This window comes from Amborella trichopoda, chromosome 4 (genome assembly GCF_054954075.1).
Source record: "Amborella trichopoda isolate Santa Cruz 75 chromosome 4, AtrichopodaSantaCruz75HAP2 v2.0, whole genome shotgun sequence".
Classification (NCBI taxonomy): domain Eukaryota; kingdom Viridiplantae; phylum Streptophyta; class Magnoliopsida; order Amborellales; family Amborellaceae; genus Amborella; species Amborella trichopoda.
This window is the reverse complement of record NC_142339.1, coordinates 11,445,264-11,460,605: the sequence shown is the minus strand read 5'-3', so window position 1 is coordinate 11,460,605 and position 15,342 is coordinate 11,445,264. Positions and strand designations below refer to the sequence as shown.

Below are 15,342 nucleotides of genomic sequence, written 5' to 3'. Positions count from 1 at the left end.
AAAAGTGTTACGTATTATTATTGTACTTCCTTGCTCTCTCTCAATGAGCTCATGAAATATAGGATTGATCGCAATTTAGGCATCACTCAAGCAAAATTTATAATTATCAAAATTTAAAAATCGACATGTATATTTTATAGTCTCACTTTTTGAGAGTGTGAATTGTGTTTTAACTTTTATTTTATTCAATTTAGCTCAAATTTGGGGAATCAATATTGGAAATTGGTTTGATAATGCTGCAGCCCTATCAAAATATTGGAAATTGCGATTCAAGTATTGGAAAATATATACATCGATCATTTCAGCTTGAACGTTATGGTTGGGAAAAAATTAGGATTTTAAGCTCTAAAAATAATGTATATTGTAACAAATTATCTAGGCCATCCATTTTCCCCTAAAAGCAAGTTTTCATAGATTCTCAATATGTGTATCATTTTTTGAGTTTCAAATTTCATTATCGATTTTGAAAATTGATTTTAGATACATCATGGAGATTTATGCTGCCAAAAGTACTTTCTAGATGAGGATTTTAGGTGTGGCTTATCTTGTTTTCATAATACCTAGGCCTTATAGAAACTTCTCTATCACCATCTCACAATATAACCAAAATAAAAATAAAATAAAAAAATAATAATTAACAAAATATATAAAAATTTTGAAATTTATAGGGGTATTTTTGTCATTGAAATATATTTTTAATAATGTTTTACATGTGTATTATGATAAGAAGCATGGATACTTAAAATTTGAACTTAATCAAATGCATTGAAAATAAGATAGAATTAAAATACACTATTCACTATAAAAAAAAAGTTAGACTTTGGTGTAAAATATAAAATATAGAATTGAAATACATTATTAGATCAAAAAGTAAGATTTTAGTGTAAAATATAGGATATACATGACCATTTTCAAATTTCCAAAAATAGAAACGGATTTTCTGTAACATTCTCTTATCGCAACGTAGTGGCTTCCCATAGGTGTTCCCTTCCCTATGGCTTCTTTGAACTTAGAAGAGCCCATCCATGGAATTCAATAAGAAACATGAGGTCGATGATCCATATACTTTGTAATTGTATTATGAAGGTAATGACCTTTTTTTTGTTGAACCCAGAAATTCAATAATGTCTTCTTCTTTGTTTTTTTTTAAGATGCATATAACATCTAACAAAATGTTCAATGGCGAAAGAGTGACACGGGCTGCTCTCAAACGAATATTATTAACTTGCCCCTCTCTTGAAAGAGGTATATACGGAAAGCATTCCACGTGATCCACCCACATATAGATTTCGTGTGATCCCACTTCTCAGCTGTTCAATTTGAATAGATTGTTAGGATTGCTCATATTACAATGTCACACCAAAACATTATTTGATTTTTAATTAAGAAAATCAAGTTAAATTTGAGGTATCCCATCTTCTTATTGGGCACTTAGCAAAAAATAAAAAAATATTTATTCTACTAAGGTATCCCATCTTCTTATTGGCCACCTAGCAAAAAAATAAAAAAATATTTATGGGGAGAATAAATAACCAGAATGCGTCTAAAGTTTTAAGGGTATTCTAGTATTGTTTTATCTGGGGAAATATTTTTTAATTTATGTTTATCATGTTCACCCCTGTTAGATATATATGTGACCCAAATTTCGCTGCAAAATGATTTATAGAATAAAAATATTACAAATAAAATATTTTAAGCCGTCGGATCAAGATCTGACACTCAAGAGCCAACTTATGGCATTGTGACTCAAGGTATTCCAGCCATCTTCTCAGATCTTACAATTGAGAGCAGAGATCACATATATTTTATATGTGGGTAGGGTCACACTTAAGACTTTCCCTAAAAAATAATCCAAGGACTAAAATACCCTCAATGTAAGGAAAATTGTTTGGTGTGTCCAAGCCCCCACATGTTACTATAAGAACTTGGAGATCTACACTGTCCCCCAAAATCGGGTCACATAAATAATAGTCCTCCAAAGAAAAAGTAAAATTCAAATTTTTTTTCAAAAAAATCTCATTTGTAGTTTTATAAAATCTTTATTTTTAGAGGCTAATATTCTCCTTGTTAAATATTATGTACTCCCTCAAAATTGGGATCAAAGTCTATTTCAAAATTAAATTATTAAGGGGACCACATTTCTACATGAGTTTGAGGACTCAAAGAATATAAAATGGTAAAAAAGAGAGTAAAGAATAAGCATTGCAATATTTTTAAGGGTGTGGTTTGTACAAGGTTGCAACTTTAAATAATCAAAGTAAGGTGCAACACCAAATTTTAGCATAAGATATAATTTGGGTACCGAAAATTCTTAGGATAGTTTAATAATCTATTTTTATTTATATTTGTTAAATTTTGTAAAATAAATTATTAAGAGGACCGCAGTTCTACAAGAGTATGTGGACTCATAAAATATGAAATGGTAGAAAAAGATAATAGAGAATAAGCAATGTAATATTTTTAATGGTGTGGTTTGTATAAGATTGCAACTTTAAAAAATCAAAATATGCTGCAATACCAAATTTTAGTACAAGATATAATTTGGATGAAGAAAATTCTTAGGATAGCTTAATAATCTATTCTCATTTTTAATTCTAAATTTTGGACCCAAAAAATAGTTTAATTCAAGTAGGTCTATAAACACATGAAAATCTTTAAAATAGACGAATCAGATATTGTGTTGCAAGACGCACTGTTTTTGGGACGTGAAATTTATTTATTTTTGTTTTTTCAACATACATCACGATGTCGAGTTGATCTGTTAAAAACCTTTCAAACTTCAAACCAACCTTGAAATAACTTTTTTTGTTTTTTACACCTATATATCTCGAGGTCGGGATGATAACATAATGAACCTTTCAATTGGTTTGTTTCTCTGATCTGTTGGGCTTTTTAAATCAAGGTCTTTGATAACTCTGTAATGCTTTTGATGTGATCTTCATGTGAAGATGTTTATATTGGATGAATGGTTGTGTCAATGATGATAAAAGGAAACGCTTCTTTCTCAGAAAAACATTCGCAGTGGCCGCCTAAGAGCTTTCGCCCCGCCAGGCTTGAGAGCTAATGCTGCCTAACTCTTCCTTGGATGTCTGAGACACTCTCTCTCACAAAATTCAGTCCTACTCCTGTCCTTCTGTAAAGTCTGTGCTTTTTTAGAAGTTATGTCTTCGTTCTCTCTTTTTCTCTCTCTCTCTCTCTCAGATCTTCTTGTCCATCTATTTAATGGTCTCTTTTGGTTAATTTTTGTTATCTTATTCTTGCTTATTCTCTCTCGATCTCTCTATGAATTCTTCTTTGCTCTTTTGAAATTTTTAAGATTTTTATGAATTCTTATGTACTGTTTTAACATTTTAGAAAATTTTTGCTGGTTGTGATACTCGTTTTGGAGTGAGTATTCCTCTCTGTTATTCCTGGATGTATTTTGACTTTTAATATGTTTTTTTTCATGTTTAAATTGATTTTTTTCAATCGCATTTAAAGTTGATGGTAGGAAAATTTATGTTCAACATCTCTAATGTTCCATAAAATGTATTACAACGTATTACAAGAGATACGGATACCAAGATTTAAAATATTTTTTCTTTTGAGATTATCAATTTTTTTGGCATCAAAATAACCTCTTCAAAGTTTTAATTTGATTTTCTAGGCTTTACTTTAATTGTTTCGGGCCTTTTAACTGAGTTATCCATATAAGGTAGCTCTCTATTTTATTTGGGCCTTTTTTGTTTGTTTCTAATTTCTCAGAAGTATATTAACTTGGCCATGCTATGGAATGTATCAGAGCTTTCGATTTTCACGAAAGTTTAGCTCTTGGGGGGGGGGGGGGGGGGGGGGGGGGGGGGGGGCGGGGAATTATAATTTCCCCAAAAAACAATTGCGCTTTCTTGTTTAGTGCAACAAAAAATAAATTTATATTCTCTTGAAAAACTCAAATTTTTCCGGCGAAGGGAAAATTTGCAACAGATGTATCACGAAAGTAGGAAGGCAGTGAAAAGCGTAGTCTTAAAATTATTAAAAATTACATTACTTTGGTAGAGGGAATGAGATCATATTATATACATTTAAAGTGGTTATTATTCATGTTGCTTATTTTGGGTTGCGGTTGACTCTAAGTGTGGCGAGATTAGAAATAGACGTTCTTGAGTTGTTTCGTTGCATACAAATTATATCTTGTACTAAAATTTGGTATTGCATCAATTTTCAAGCTCTTCATGTTTTCACGGATTTGCTCTATCTACGCTATTTTTGAAGCTGTAAAATTTTTAATTAAAGACTAAAAAATATTTTAAGGCTATCACAAAGATTTCCAATATTGAAACCATATTTCTCGACACTATTTGAAGGTAGGCTTTACTTTGATTGTTTAAAGCCTCGGCTCTATACAAACCGCACCCTTACATTTAAGGTGCATGATGTATCCTACACCATAGGAACATGTATTGCGTTCTAAATGATGAATGGTCGAGATTAACTCTATCCAATTGACTGCTCATCATCAAGAATTGTTGTTAATCTCTCAATGGATTTTGGATGTTCCCATGGTGTAGCACATACTAAATAGAACTTTAGGAACCCTGTCCTTCTATTTAGGAACCATGTACCTTAGTATAGGGTCCAACGACTAAATTAAGAGGGCTGATCCCAATGTAAAATACAGAATTAATGCATCAAGTAAGGTATGTCCATACCGATGTTCCATATGCTAGGGCTTGTTTCCGACCATTGACAAGGATCTCCCCTGTTTGCTTTGTGTTAGAACTCACTCGGCCTACAATTCAAGCAATCCAAGTGTAGGACATCACAAGTGTCAGAATACAATGAACACTCATGAAAAATGAAAGGGCTGTGTGATCTAGCACAACATGTACAATCAAATTTTTTGCATTCTTTCTTTTGCAATACCGGCTAGATGACTTCCATATGTCTAGAAAATATAACATTAATTTACAAAAATAAAACCAAATACAACCTAGGATCTTCTCTTGCATACCAGTGCAATTCTATGAAAAAAATATAGTTAAATTCATTATTTTTAACAAATATTTGTATTAGTAGGAATTTAGAAGAGATGCTATTCTTGTACAATAGAGTCTTAATGAACAAAGTTTATTTCCGTAAATATTAAATTTAAGTCCTCAAATTATAAGGAGTCCCTTAATTTTTATTTCCAATACAAATAAGGAATGCGACAATTTTTAATTTTTATAAAATTTAATGGTTAACATTTTATTGTTAAACATAATTTATTCCAATTTAAATTATGAAATTTAAAAATAAAGTAATAATGTTAAAGCATCAAAGGCTATCTATTTTGATTGATAGCTGCTCGTGACTAAACACACTCATTTAAGGAAGGAACAAGTTTAGATGAGGTGTGAACATCAAACTATAGAGGTAAAGCGTACCATAAACATCCACTTCAAATTAATCATCCCGGCCACAGAATATAAGAATATACAAGAAAGATTTCAAGTCCTAGAATCAATGCAATGAACTATTTGGACCATTCATTTTCTAAAATTTAAAGTAAGTTTAGATTAACTATATCTGCACTATTTTTAGAGCTTTAAATTCATAATTTAGAGAAATATAGATTTTCAAGCTACCATTGCTCAAGCAAATGGAGAAGTAAAAGTCTAATCCGAGATTGGAACCCTAATTATCGTATCAAATTGCATTGCCTGCCTTTTATAGGTAACTTCAAATAATCTGTATTATTTTTTAAATAACATTTTGTTTTCTTTTGGATAAGTTGGGTTACTGAAATTAGGCTCCCCTAAAAATAGGGGCAGACCAGGTTGACAGCTTTATTACGCTTAAAAGGACGAGAAAACCCTAATGTTCCAAAAATTTTGTGCATCCAAACAAAGTAAAAACAACCAAACATCTTTTTTGGTGGTATTAGAACTTCACTTTGATTAGAATGTTCCGTTTTGTTACGGCATGTTTGGTTGGTGCACGTTAAAATTGCCTTATACATATTTTTGTAAATAAAACTCTTCATAAAATATTTTAGTATAAAATGGTCCACTTTGCATAAAAATATAACCACATTTCAACCCATGGCAAGCATTTCTCTGGTTTTATTTAAATATAATATATAAATTACTAATATATATTTATTTTATGTTATGTTATATTATACTATATGTTTTATATTATTAATGTATATTAGTATTATATATAATAGATATTACCTCTATATCTATGTCTTCTCACATATTTTTGGATTTTGTTAAAACCCCATCGACAAATGCTATCCCCACTTGGACCAATACAACACCAAAAGTGCGTCAGAAAGGGTGGAGTTGAAGCTTATCCTTACATATCCAGTCCCTATCATTGGATTCAGAACTAATGGAATAGCTATATAATATATAAAGAGGAAAGTTTATATAGAGCTGAGGCTCTAAACAATAAACTTTGAGCCTACCTCAAAAAGTTCACTAAAGAGGTTGTTTTGATGCTCAAATTTATTCAAATTGATCATCTTGACATCAAGATGCATGGACATGAGAAAACATGGATTTCAAGTTTTGCAAATAGTGTATTTTGTAATGCATTTCTGGACCGTCAATTTTCAAGATTTTCAAGTTTTCATAGATCAACCGATCTATACTTTTTTTGTAGCCTTGAACTTTATAAATAAATATGGAAATATATTTTCAGGCTATCACAAAGATTTCTAGTAGTGAAACCATATTTCTCGACATTATTTGAAAGTAGGCTCTAATTTGATTGTTTAGAGCCTATGCTCTATACAAACTGCACCCATAAAGTTATATACTATATTACATATATTTATATTATACTAAATTATATTATATAGATATATATTATATTTGTATTGTATTACATATTATATCTAATATATTTAGTTTATTATATATAATATATAATATATTGTATTTTATTAATATTTAAATATTATTTGAATAAATATAACTATATATTTTAAGTTATAATATTTAAATAACACATGTATTTAAGTACTACGCAAGTTATCAAACATATGAATTACCCAAAAAAAAAAAAACAAATTGCCAAACACATGTTAACAAACTTTAAAAAATGAAAGTTTACAAAAGTCTTTTTTTTTGCAAAGTGTTTACGTCTATAAATATTTTTTTTCAAAGAAACGTGCCCTTAGACCAAACCCGGATCGCAAGAGCCTACCTAGACCACTAAAGGCTTCTACCAAATAAAAAAATCAGTCGGCCAAAATATTTTGCACTCCCCCTTGAGAGTATCTATTTACTATGGGTAAAACTCAATTTAGAAGCACTTTTAGGATTCCAAATTCCGGAGATGTAACCTTCTCAATCCATAAACCAACTTTACTATTTTTTTTTTTTATGAATCACAATCTCGATGTACTTAAACAACAATGCCTCAAGATTAAAAAGAGGCTGTTCATTTCTTGGAGGTTTAGATCGAAGTGTTAGAGAACTCAAAATGAAAATTCTCTTCCCAAAATAATGATAGGGGGTTCCTCAAATCTGAGATAAAAAATCCTATTAAGTCAGTCTTTTCCTCAAGGGATAAATTAATATGTGAACAATTGTTTCATGTGGGCTGGACTGCATTTCTACAATATGCGATCGATAGGTGTAAAGTATCCCTCTTAAAGATGGATGCAAGTAGGTGATCCATCTAAACGGTCCAAATGTTTTTTTTTTAATATAATTAATTTTTATAGTTTCAAAATATATTTATTTTCATATTCATGATCTCCATGGTAAAAATTATATATTCGCTAATTATTAGGATTAAATTATATTTAAAATAAATATAATTTAATTGCCAAGCCCACATTTCTACATTTGCGGGCTTGGCCGCATGCTAACCACGTCCTTAATATATTCCCACATGAACATAGTGAACATGCTCAATAATAAAAAAATCTAAAGTTGAAAGAAAAGCCTCAAACCTACAAGTGCATCGAGAAGGGTTGACTTTCCGCACCCTGACGGGCCCATGATAGCCAAGACCTCGCCTGGTTGGGCGCACCCATTGAGCCCCTTTAGAATTGTGCACGCACCCTCTGTCCCAAGAGCCGTGACCCACAGATCGGTCCATGTTAATGACAATTTGGACCCAATGGAGCCTACTGGATCGATATCGGGCAGAACAGACTTATGCTTGGTCCTACCCATCTCCACACTAGTCTCAGCAGTGTGTTTAGAGCAAATCTTGGCCGGTTGGAGAGCTGATGAATTGAGGTGGAAGAAGCATTCGGTGGTGGTTGATGCATCCTCATCTGTGTCGGAGACATCTAGGCTCGGGTTTGGTTGGAATGGTTTGGGAGTGATTTCATCAAGGGAGATGTCGTCTTTAGATTCATGTTGGAAGAGACTTTGGCCGAGGAAAGGGTTTGGGGATTGTGTTGGGCTCGACCTCGGCGTCCATCGTGGGACATAAGGGGGTGAGGCCATCGAGATTGAGAGCAGCTTGAACAAGAATGTAGGGGAAAGAGAGAGAGAGAGAGAGAGAGAGAGAGAGAGAGAGAGAGAGAGATTGGGGAGGGGCGGACGGGGGCTGGGAAGACTGGTCTGAGGGGACGATGGTTTTAAACTCTTTTTGGTCCATTTAAAATGCGCGTGTAGAGGTATTTTGATCATTTTAATTTATCGAAAATATTTTTTGAATATTTTTCGCTAGTGCGATTTTAATAGAGGAATGAACATAAAAAATTTAGTGTCAAATTAGTCTATAGAAAAAAGGAAAATCCACACATAGTACATCAAGCAATGAACTTAGGGGCCCGCTTGTGGAAAAAATGGCTCCTGCCATTGTTTCAAATGGCTCCTGCCTTTGCTTCAAAAGAAAATTTAATGGCCTCAATCATCAATGCAAACAGTTGCCTCTCTCTCTCTCCAATGACTTGGAGATGCAGTTGTCTGTCTCTTGACATGGAGATGACCCACACATCTTTCTCTCTCTTAGATGGTTTTAAGAGGACCTGACTTTCTACATTTTGTCATGGAAATTTTTTTAATGAATCACATCAATGCATTGTGCCTATCTTCATGTATAGAAACTCCATCTTTCGACATGATTTAGAGGTGTGCCTTCTTGGATTATTTACGATGGATACCTCAAGGAAATACTCTCTAATTCCCCGAAACTAGTTTTTGGGTCCACACGTAAATTTTGCCTCCCCTATAGAAGGGACTCGCGAGGAGGGCTTGTAGCAACATTTCATCAGTGCTTGTTTAGTCAATGGAAGCACCATGGAAGCTAGAAAAGGAGCCCTTCTTCCCCACCATCTGCGTCTTATCCCAATATTACTATTCACTACTGTCATGTGCTTTTTCGATTTCTCCATGGCCTTAGAGGGCTCCCCATTTTGTAGAGAAAATGAAATAGTGGCCCTCTTGGATTTCAATACTTCTAATTCCAACCCAAATGCTACATTGACGGTCCAAATGGATTGGTTGAATTGTTGTGAGTGGGAAGCAGTGGAGTGCCACACTTCCTCTTGTAGTGGTTCCCACCTTTATGTTATTTTGGCATGGGTTGACGCAATATTATAAATCCAACGGCCCATATTAAAAATGGGTTGATCTGATGATGACGACTTCATTTTATAATATAATTTTATTAATTTTTCTATAAATCCCAATCACATGAAATTTGGAATATCCATTCTTCTCATCAAGGCACATCTAATAAAAGTTCTACAAAATAATTTAAAATAATAAATTAATCAAAATTCCCTTTAAAATTTTTAAGTGTATTTTGGTCTTTTTATTAATTATTTTTTGATATCTTTATTTGATTATTCTATTTTTAAAGATAAAAGCCTTAAATTTAAAATGATTTAGATTTATAGGAAAAAATTAAAATTAAAATGCAAAATACAATCCTGATCATTAGATCACCCTAAAATTAATATGGGCCGTTGAGCATTCACTGTAACTATCAGCTAGCGGCCTGCCCTCATATTCTCCCTGTTATTGTATATTAAACTTCCCAAGTTTTTTTTGTTCTTTCAATGCACATTTTTATTAAGGGTGTGGTTACAACATTAAACAATTCAATTAAGGTGAACCTCCAAATTTTATCATAACTTGTAATTTTGGTATTAAAAATTCTTAAGATTCTTTGAAAAACTATTTTCACATCTAATTATAAACCTTTAAGCTCTAAAAATAGTTAAAATCAAGTAGATCTATATATGTATGAAAATCTTGAAAATGGATGGTCTATATATATGTATGAAAATCTTGAGAAAGGACGGTCTAGATAATGTGTTGCAATATGCACTATTTTTTAGATTTTAATTTTTTTTTTTTTCTTTTTCATATTCATACATCTCAATGTCGAGATAATCAATTAGAAGATTTTTCAACACTAAAACAACCTTTTTCAGATGGATTTTTTAGGCGCATCCGTAGTTCTACATTTTAAGGTACATTTCATGGATGCAACCCTATGTAAACTTTTTCAGTGATCTCCTTGTAGTATAGGTATATGGTTTCACATAAGATGTTTGTAAATAATTGTGATCTCGTTATAGTATAGGTATATGGTTTCATATAAGATGTTTGTAAATAATTGTGATCTCCTTGTAATATAGGTATATGGCTTCAATGAATACATCGCTTCTTTTTAACTGGGTTATGTTATTGAGAGTTTGTTTGAAATAATTTTTTAATGTATTTCCTACACTCTGTTTCCTGCCTCGCCTTTGGATGTCGTACATGCGGAGATAATATGATGGAGGTATATGAAGTAATTATTTAAATGGTGTGGTTTTTGAAGGGTTACAACCTCAAAATTAAAGCGAGGTCCAAATTTTATCATATAATTTTGGTATAAAAAAGTATTCAGATTGATCTCAAAATCTATTTTCATATTTAATTAAAAAATTTTAAATTCTAAAAATTAAAAATAATTACAAACAACTAGATATATAAATATATAAAAATCCAAAAAATGAAATGTGTTGCAACATGCACTATTCATTTTATTTTTTTTATATTCATGCATCTCAATGTCAAATCTCAATATCAAGATGATCAATTAGAGGATTTTTCAGCATTAAAATAACATTTTCAGATGGATTTTTAAGGTGCACCTTTAATTCTACTTTTTAAGATTGCAACCTTTCATAAACTTTTTCATTATTTAAATAATCTTTTACATATTTAATTTTGTATTAATTCCTACATAAATTTAACTGGGACTAAGAGTTTTATTATCATCAACCTCCAAAACCAAAACTGATTTAATATTTACAAATAATTAATAGAGAACAAACTCTCATTGGAAGAGATTTTTGATGAGATAAATTTGTTGGAGGTTTGTTTCCAAACAAAGTTTATTGTTTTATACGAATTGGAAAATGATTTTTGGAGTGAGACAAGTTTGTTTTCAATCAATGTTTAACTGTATTATATTGATTAGAATACAGTATTTTTCATTGTGATTTTGTATGCAACGAAACAACTCAAGAACGTCTATTTCTAATCTCGCCACACTTATAGTCAACCGCAACCCAAAATAAGCAACATGAATAATAACCATTTTAAATGTATATAATATGATCTCATTCCCTCTACCAAAGTAATGTATTTTTTAATAATTTTAAGAGGGCTAAGACAACCATCAGAGAGATGGGTTTACAAGATGCGATGCATACAAGGATAGGGGGTTGGGGCGTTAAGGGACTAAGTGGTGGCCAAAAGAGAAGGGTGAGCGTTTGTATTGAGATCCTCACGAGACCTAGCCTTCTCTTTCTTGATGAGCCCACTAGTGGGCTCGACAGTGCAGCATCTTACCATATCATGACTCGAGCTGCACGTTTGGCTTCGCATGATGGTCGAACCGTGGTGGCATCGATACACCAGCCTAGTGCTGAGGTGTTCGGCCTCTTCAGCACACTATGCCTCCTCTCCACTGGGAAAACTGTGTATTTTTGCCCGGCCACTGCAGCCAGTGAGTTTTTCGCACTGAGTGGGTTCCCTTGCCCTTCACTGAGAAACCCATCAGATCACTTCCTCCGCACCATCAACTCTGACTTTGATAAGGTAATTGGAATATGCACAGTCTATCCCCCTCTCATGTCTATGTGAGCTTTTGGACCTGGTTTGGGCCAAGAAAATAAGGAAAATGGGTTGAAACCTTTACAATATCACTAAATGGGTTAAAATATTACAAATTACAATTCGCGATATGCCTTTAAATTTCATTATCAATCAATCACTTCATCAAAGAAAATGTTAAAAACTATCCAAATTTCACCCAATCAGTATTGACAAGCCAAAAAAATTGGAGGTTTTTGGTAATTTTACCCTCAAAAGTGTCATTTAGTTATGGGAAAAGTTTATACAGAGCCGAGGCTCTAAACAATCAAATTTGAGCCTTCCTATAAAAATTTACTAAAAGAGGTTGTTTTGATTCCCAAATATCTTCAACTTGATCATCTCGACATCAAAATTTTCAAGATTTTCAAAATATTGTATTTTGTAACATTATTTTGGACAGTCAATTTTCAAGATTTTCAAGTTTTCATGGATAATTTGAAACTTGAAACTTTATAAGTAAATATGAAAATATATTTTATAGCTTTCACAAAGATTTTCTCGATACTATTTGAAAGTAGGCTTTAATTTTTATTGTTTAGAGCCTAGGCTCTATACAAACCACATCCTTTAGTTAAAGCTTATTTGGGGCTAAAATTACCAAAGCACCCTTAATTGTTATGGCTTCCTAATATCGAATTGAGGCAAGTTGGAAGACAAAGTTCCACCATTTCTTTAAGTACCCGATTAATATAGCCATTTATATTAAGTGTAATTTGTAATCTTTTTATTCTTTTAGCTACATTGCAATGGGTTTCGACACTTTTATTGATATTTTTCTAAAAAGTAAGGTGCACTGGCCCATGGGCCGAGTTATGCTATGCTGGAGAATATATATCATATATATTTATATGATGGCCCAAGTCAAGCCCAATACTTTTTCAAGCACTCCTAGGCTTGCAATTCTTGGATTTGGGCTGGTGTTTGTTGATCCAAGGTTGTTGCTTGTCACTAAGAAGTAGTCAATTTCCTTAGGATATTGAACAAGGTCCCGAGGCCAAGTCGATAAAAGCTTCTGCGGCCATTGATATCTTAGTCAAGTCTTACAAGTCATCCACCATGGCCAAACAAGTCCTTGCTCGTGTAGCTGATATATCCAAGAGTGTAAGACCTCTCTCTCTCAATCTCTCTCTCTCCATATGTGTGTATGTCTAACTCTTTGAAAGATTTGTTATAGGAGGGAGAAGCATTGACAAAGAAAGGAAGCCAAGTAAGCTTCTTTACACAAGCATCAGTCTTGACAAGAAGATCTTTTGTGAACATGTATAGGGATTTGGGATATTATTGGTTGCGCCTAGGAGTTTACATTGCGTTGTGCGTGTGTGTAGGCACCATCTTCTTTGACATTGGCCACAACTTTGGCTCCATTCAGGTTAGTGTGACATTGTGCTTCAATTAAAAGTTTTTTTTGCTTTTTAGGGTAGATCAGTGGGGAACAGCCTTACTTGTGGTAAAAATGGAACTCAAAATGTCATGTTGTGGCACCTGATCGCCTTTGCCTTGACTCCATTCAACTTCAATCAAAAGTTGAACAACCTATGCATTCTACCTTCTAAATATCATGGTTCTCGAGTGTTTTGTATTGACAAAAATTTTAGGCGAGAGGGTCCATGCTCATGTTTGTGGCAGCATTTTTGACGTTCATGGCGATTGGAGGCTTCCCTTCCTTTGTGGAGGACATGAAGGTCGTTTTTTCATTACTATCTTTCCACATATTTATTTTCCTTTTTACAGCAACAATAAAAAAAAATTTGATGACTCAAGTAGAATACTAAAGAAAAAAGAATCAAGAGTACGGAACCATGAACCTATATAAAAAGGGTGCAATTTGTATAGAGCTGAAGCTCTAAACAATCAAAGTAAAGCGCACCTTCAAATAGTATCGAGAAAGGTAGTTTAAATACTGGAAATCTTTGTGATAGCCTTAAAATATATTTTCATCTTTACTAATAAAGCTCAAAGTTTGAAAAACACTGTAGATCAAGCATATCTATAAAAACTTGAAAATTGACGGTCCAAAAATGTGTTACAAAATACACTATTTCTAAAACTTGAAATCCAATTTTTTCTCATGTCTATGAATCTTGATATCGAGATGATCAATTTAAGGATATTTGGGCATCAAAACAACCTCAAAAAGTTTTAGGTGGACTCTAATTTGATTGTTTAGAGCCTCGGCTCTATATAAACATTTTCCATATAAAAAGCTTAAAGATTAGAAGAAAACGAAAAAATTACATTGAGGGGTCAAAACATCTCACCTGATAATCCAAGATGCAAATGACTAGAGACTCTCGCTCTCTCTCTGCCTCTCTCACATGGATTGATCCTCATGGTCACAGATCTTCGGGCGTGAGAGACTAAACGGGCACTACGGCGTGGGCGCCTATGTGATTGGAAACACCATCTCTTCCACCCCCTACCTCCTCCTCATCTCTCTAATCCCGGGAGCCATCGCCTACTACCTGACTCGTCTTCAAGATGGAGCCGAGCACTTCATCTACTTTGCTCTAGTCCTCTTTGTGTGCATGATGCTTGTAGAGAGCCTCATGATGATTGTTGCGAGCCTCGTCCCCGACTTCCTCATGGGCATCATCACCGGTGCCGGTATCCAAGGTGTCATGATGCTGAACGGTGGCTTTTTCCGACTGCCTAACGACTTGCCTAAGCCGTTCTGGAAGTACCCAATGTACTACATCGCATTCCATAAGTATGCTAACCAACGTTTTTACAAGAATGAGTATGAGGGTCTTACTTTCCCTAATGGCTTAGTAGGAGGGTCACCCACCATAACAGGAGAGAAGATTTTAACAGAGACATGGCAAGTGGAGATGGGGTACTCCAAGTGGGTGGACTTGGCCATATTGTTGGGCATGGTGGTTTTATATAGGCTCATGTTCTTGGGCATAATTAAGTTTAGTGAGAATGTGATGAAGAAAAAATAGTTGAAAAGTAACTTATTGAAAATAGCATCAAGTAAATAATATTATTAAATGTATTTTAAAATAATAGAAAAAAGAGACCATGAAGTAAATGGCAGTCGTGAGGCCTTTGTGGCCATACTCCAATATGTAAGGGCTTTTTTGGCTCTTTTAGCTCGGCCTTGCTAGCAAGCGACAGAAGAGCAGAAAGAAATGCCCTTTTCTCCTAGAATAGAATTTGTTTCTTACTGTACAAATTAATTTGTTGCTAAATTACTACTGATTTTATATCTACGTGTTGATAATAGTGAAGATACAAGTTTTCTTCCTAT

The 15,342-nt window shown here is 33.3% G+C and overlaps 1 non-coding gene and 1 pseudogene across 2 annotated transcripts; both read left to right on the top strand.

Moving 5' to 3' along the window:
* Positions 1–2,972: 2,972 nt before the first annotated feature.
* Positions 2,973–3,097, top strand: LOC148782284 (small nucleolar RNA SNORD14). The gene has a single exon (XR_016055159.1). It is a non-coding gene; the product is annotated as a small nucleolar RNA SNORD14 (small nucleolar RNA).
* A 7,625-nt stretch (positions 3,098–10,722) lies between these two features.
* LOC148782283 (ABC transporter G family member 1-like) lies at positions 10,723–15,123 on the top strand (annotated as a pseudogene). Its single transcript, XR_016053965.1, has 7 exons — positions 10,723–10,728; positions 11,598–12,076; positions 12,829–12,880; positions 13,065–13,193; positions 13,267–13,461; positions 13,688–13,774; positions 14,432–15,123. The product of XR_016053965.1 is annotated as an ABC transporter G family member 1-like (transcript).
* The last annotated feature ends 219 nt before the right edge of the window (positions 15,124–15,342 follow it).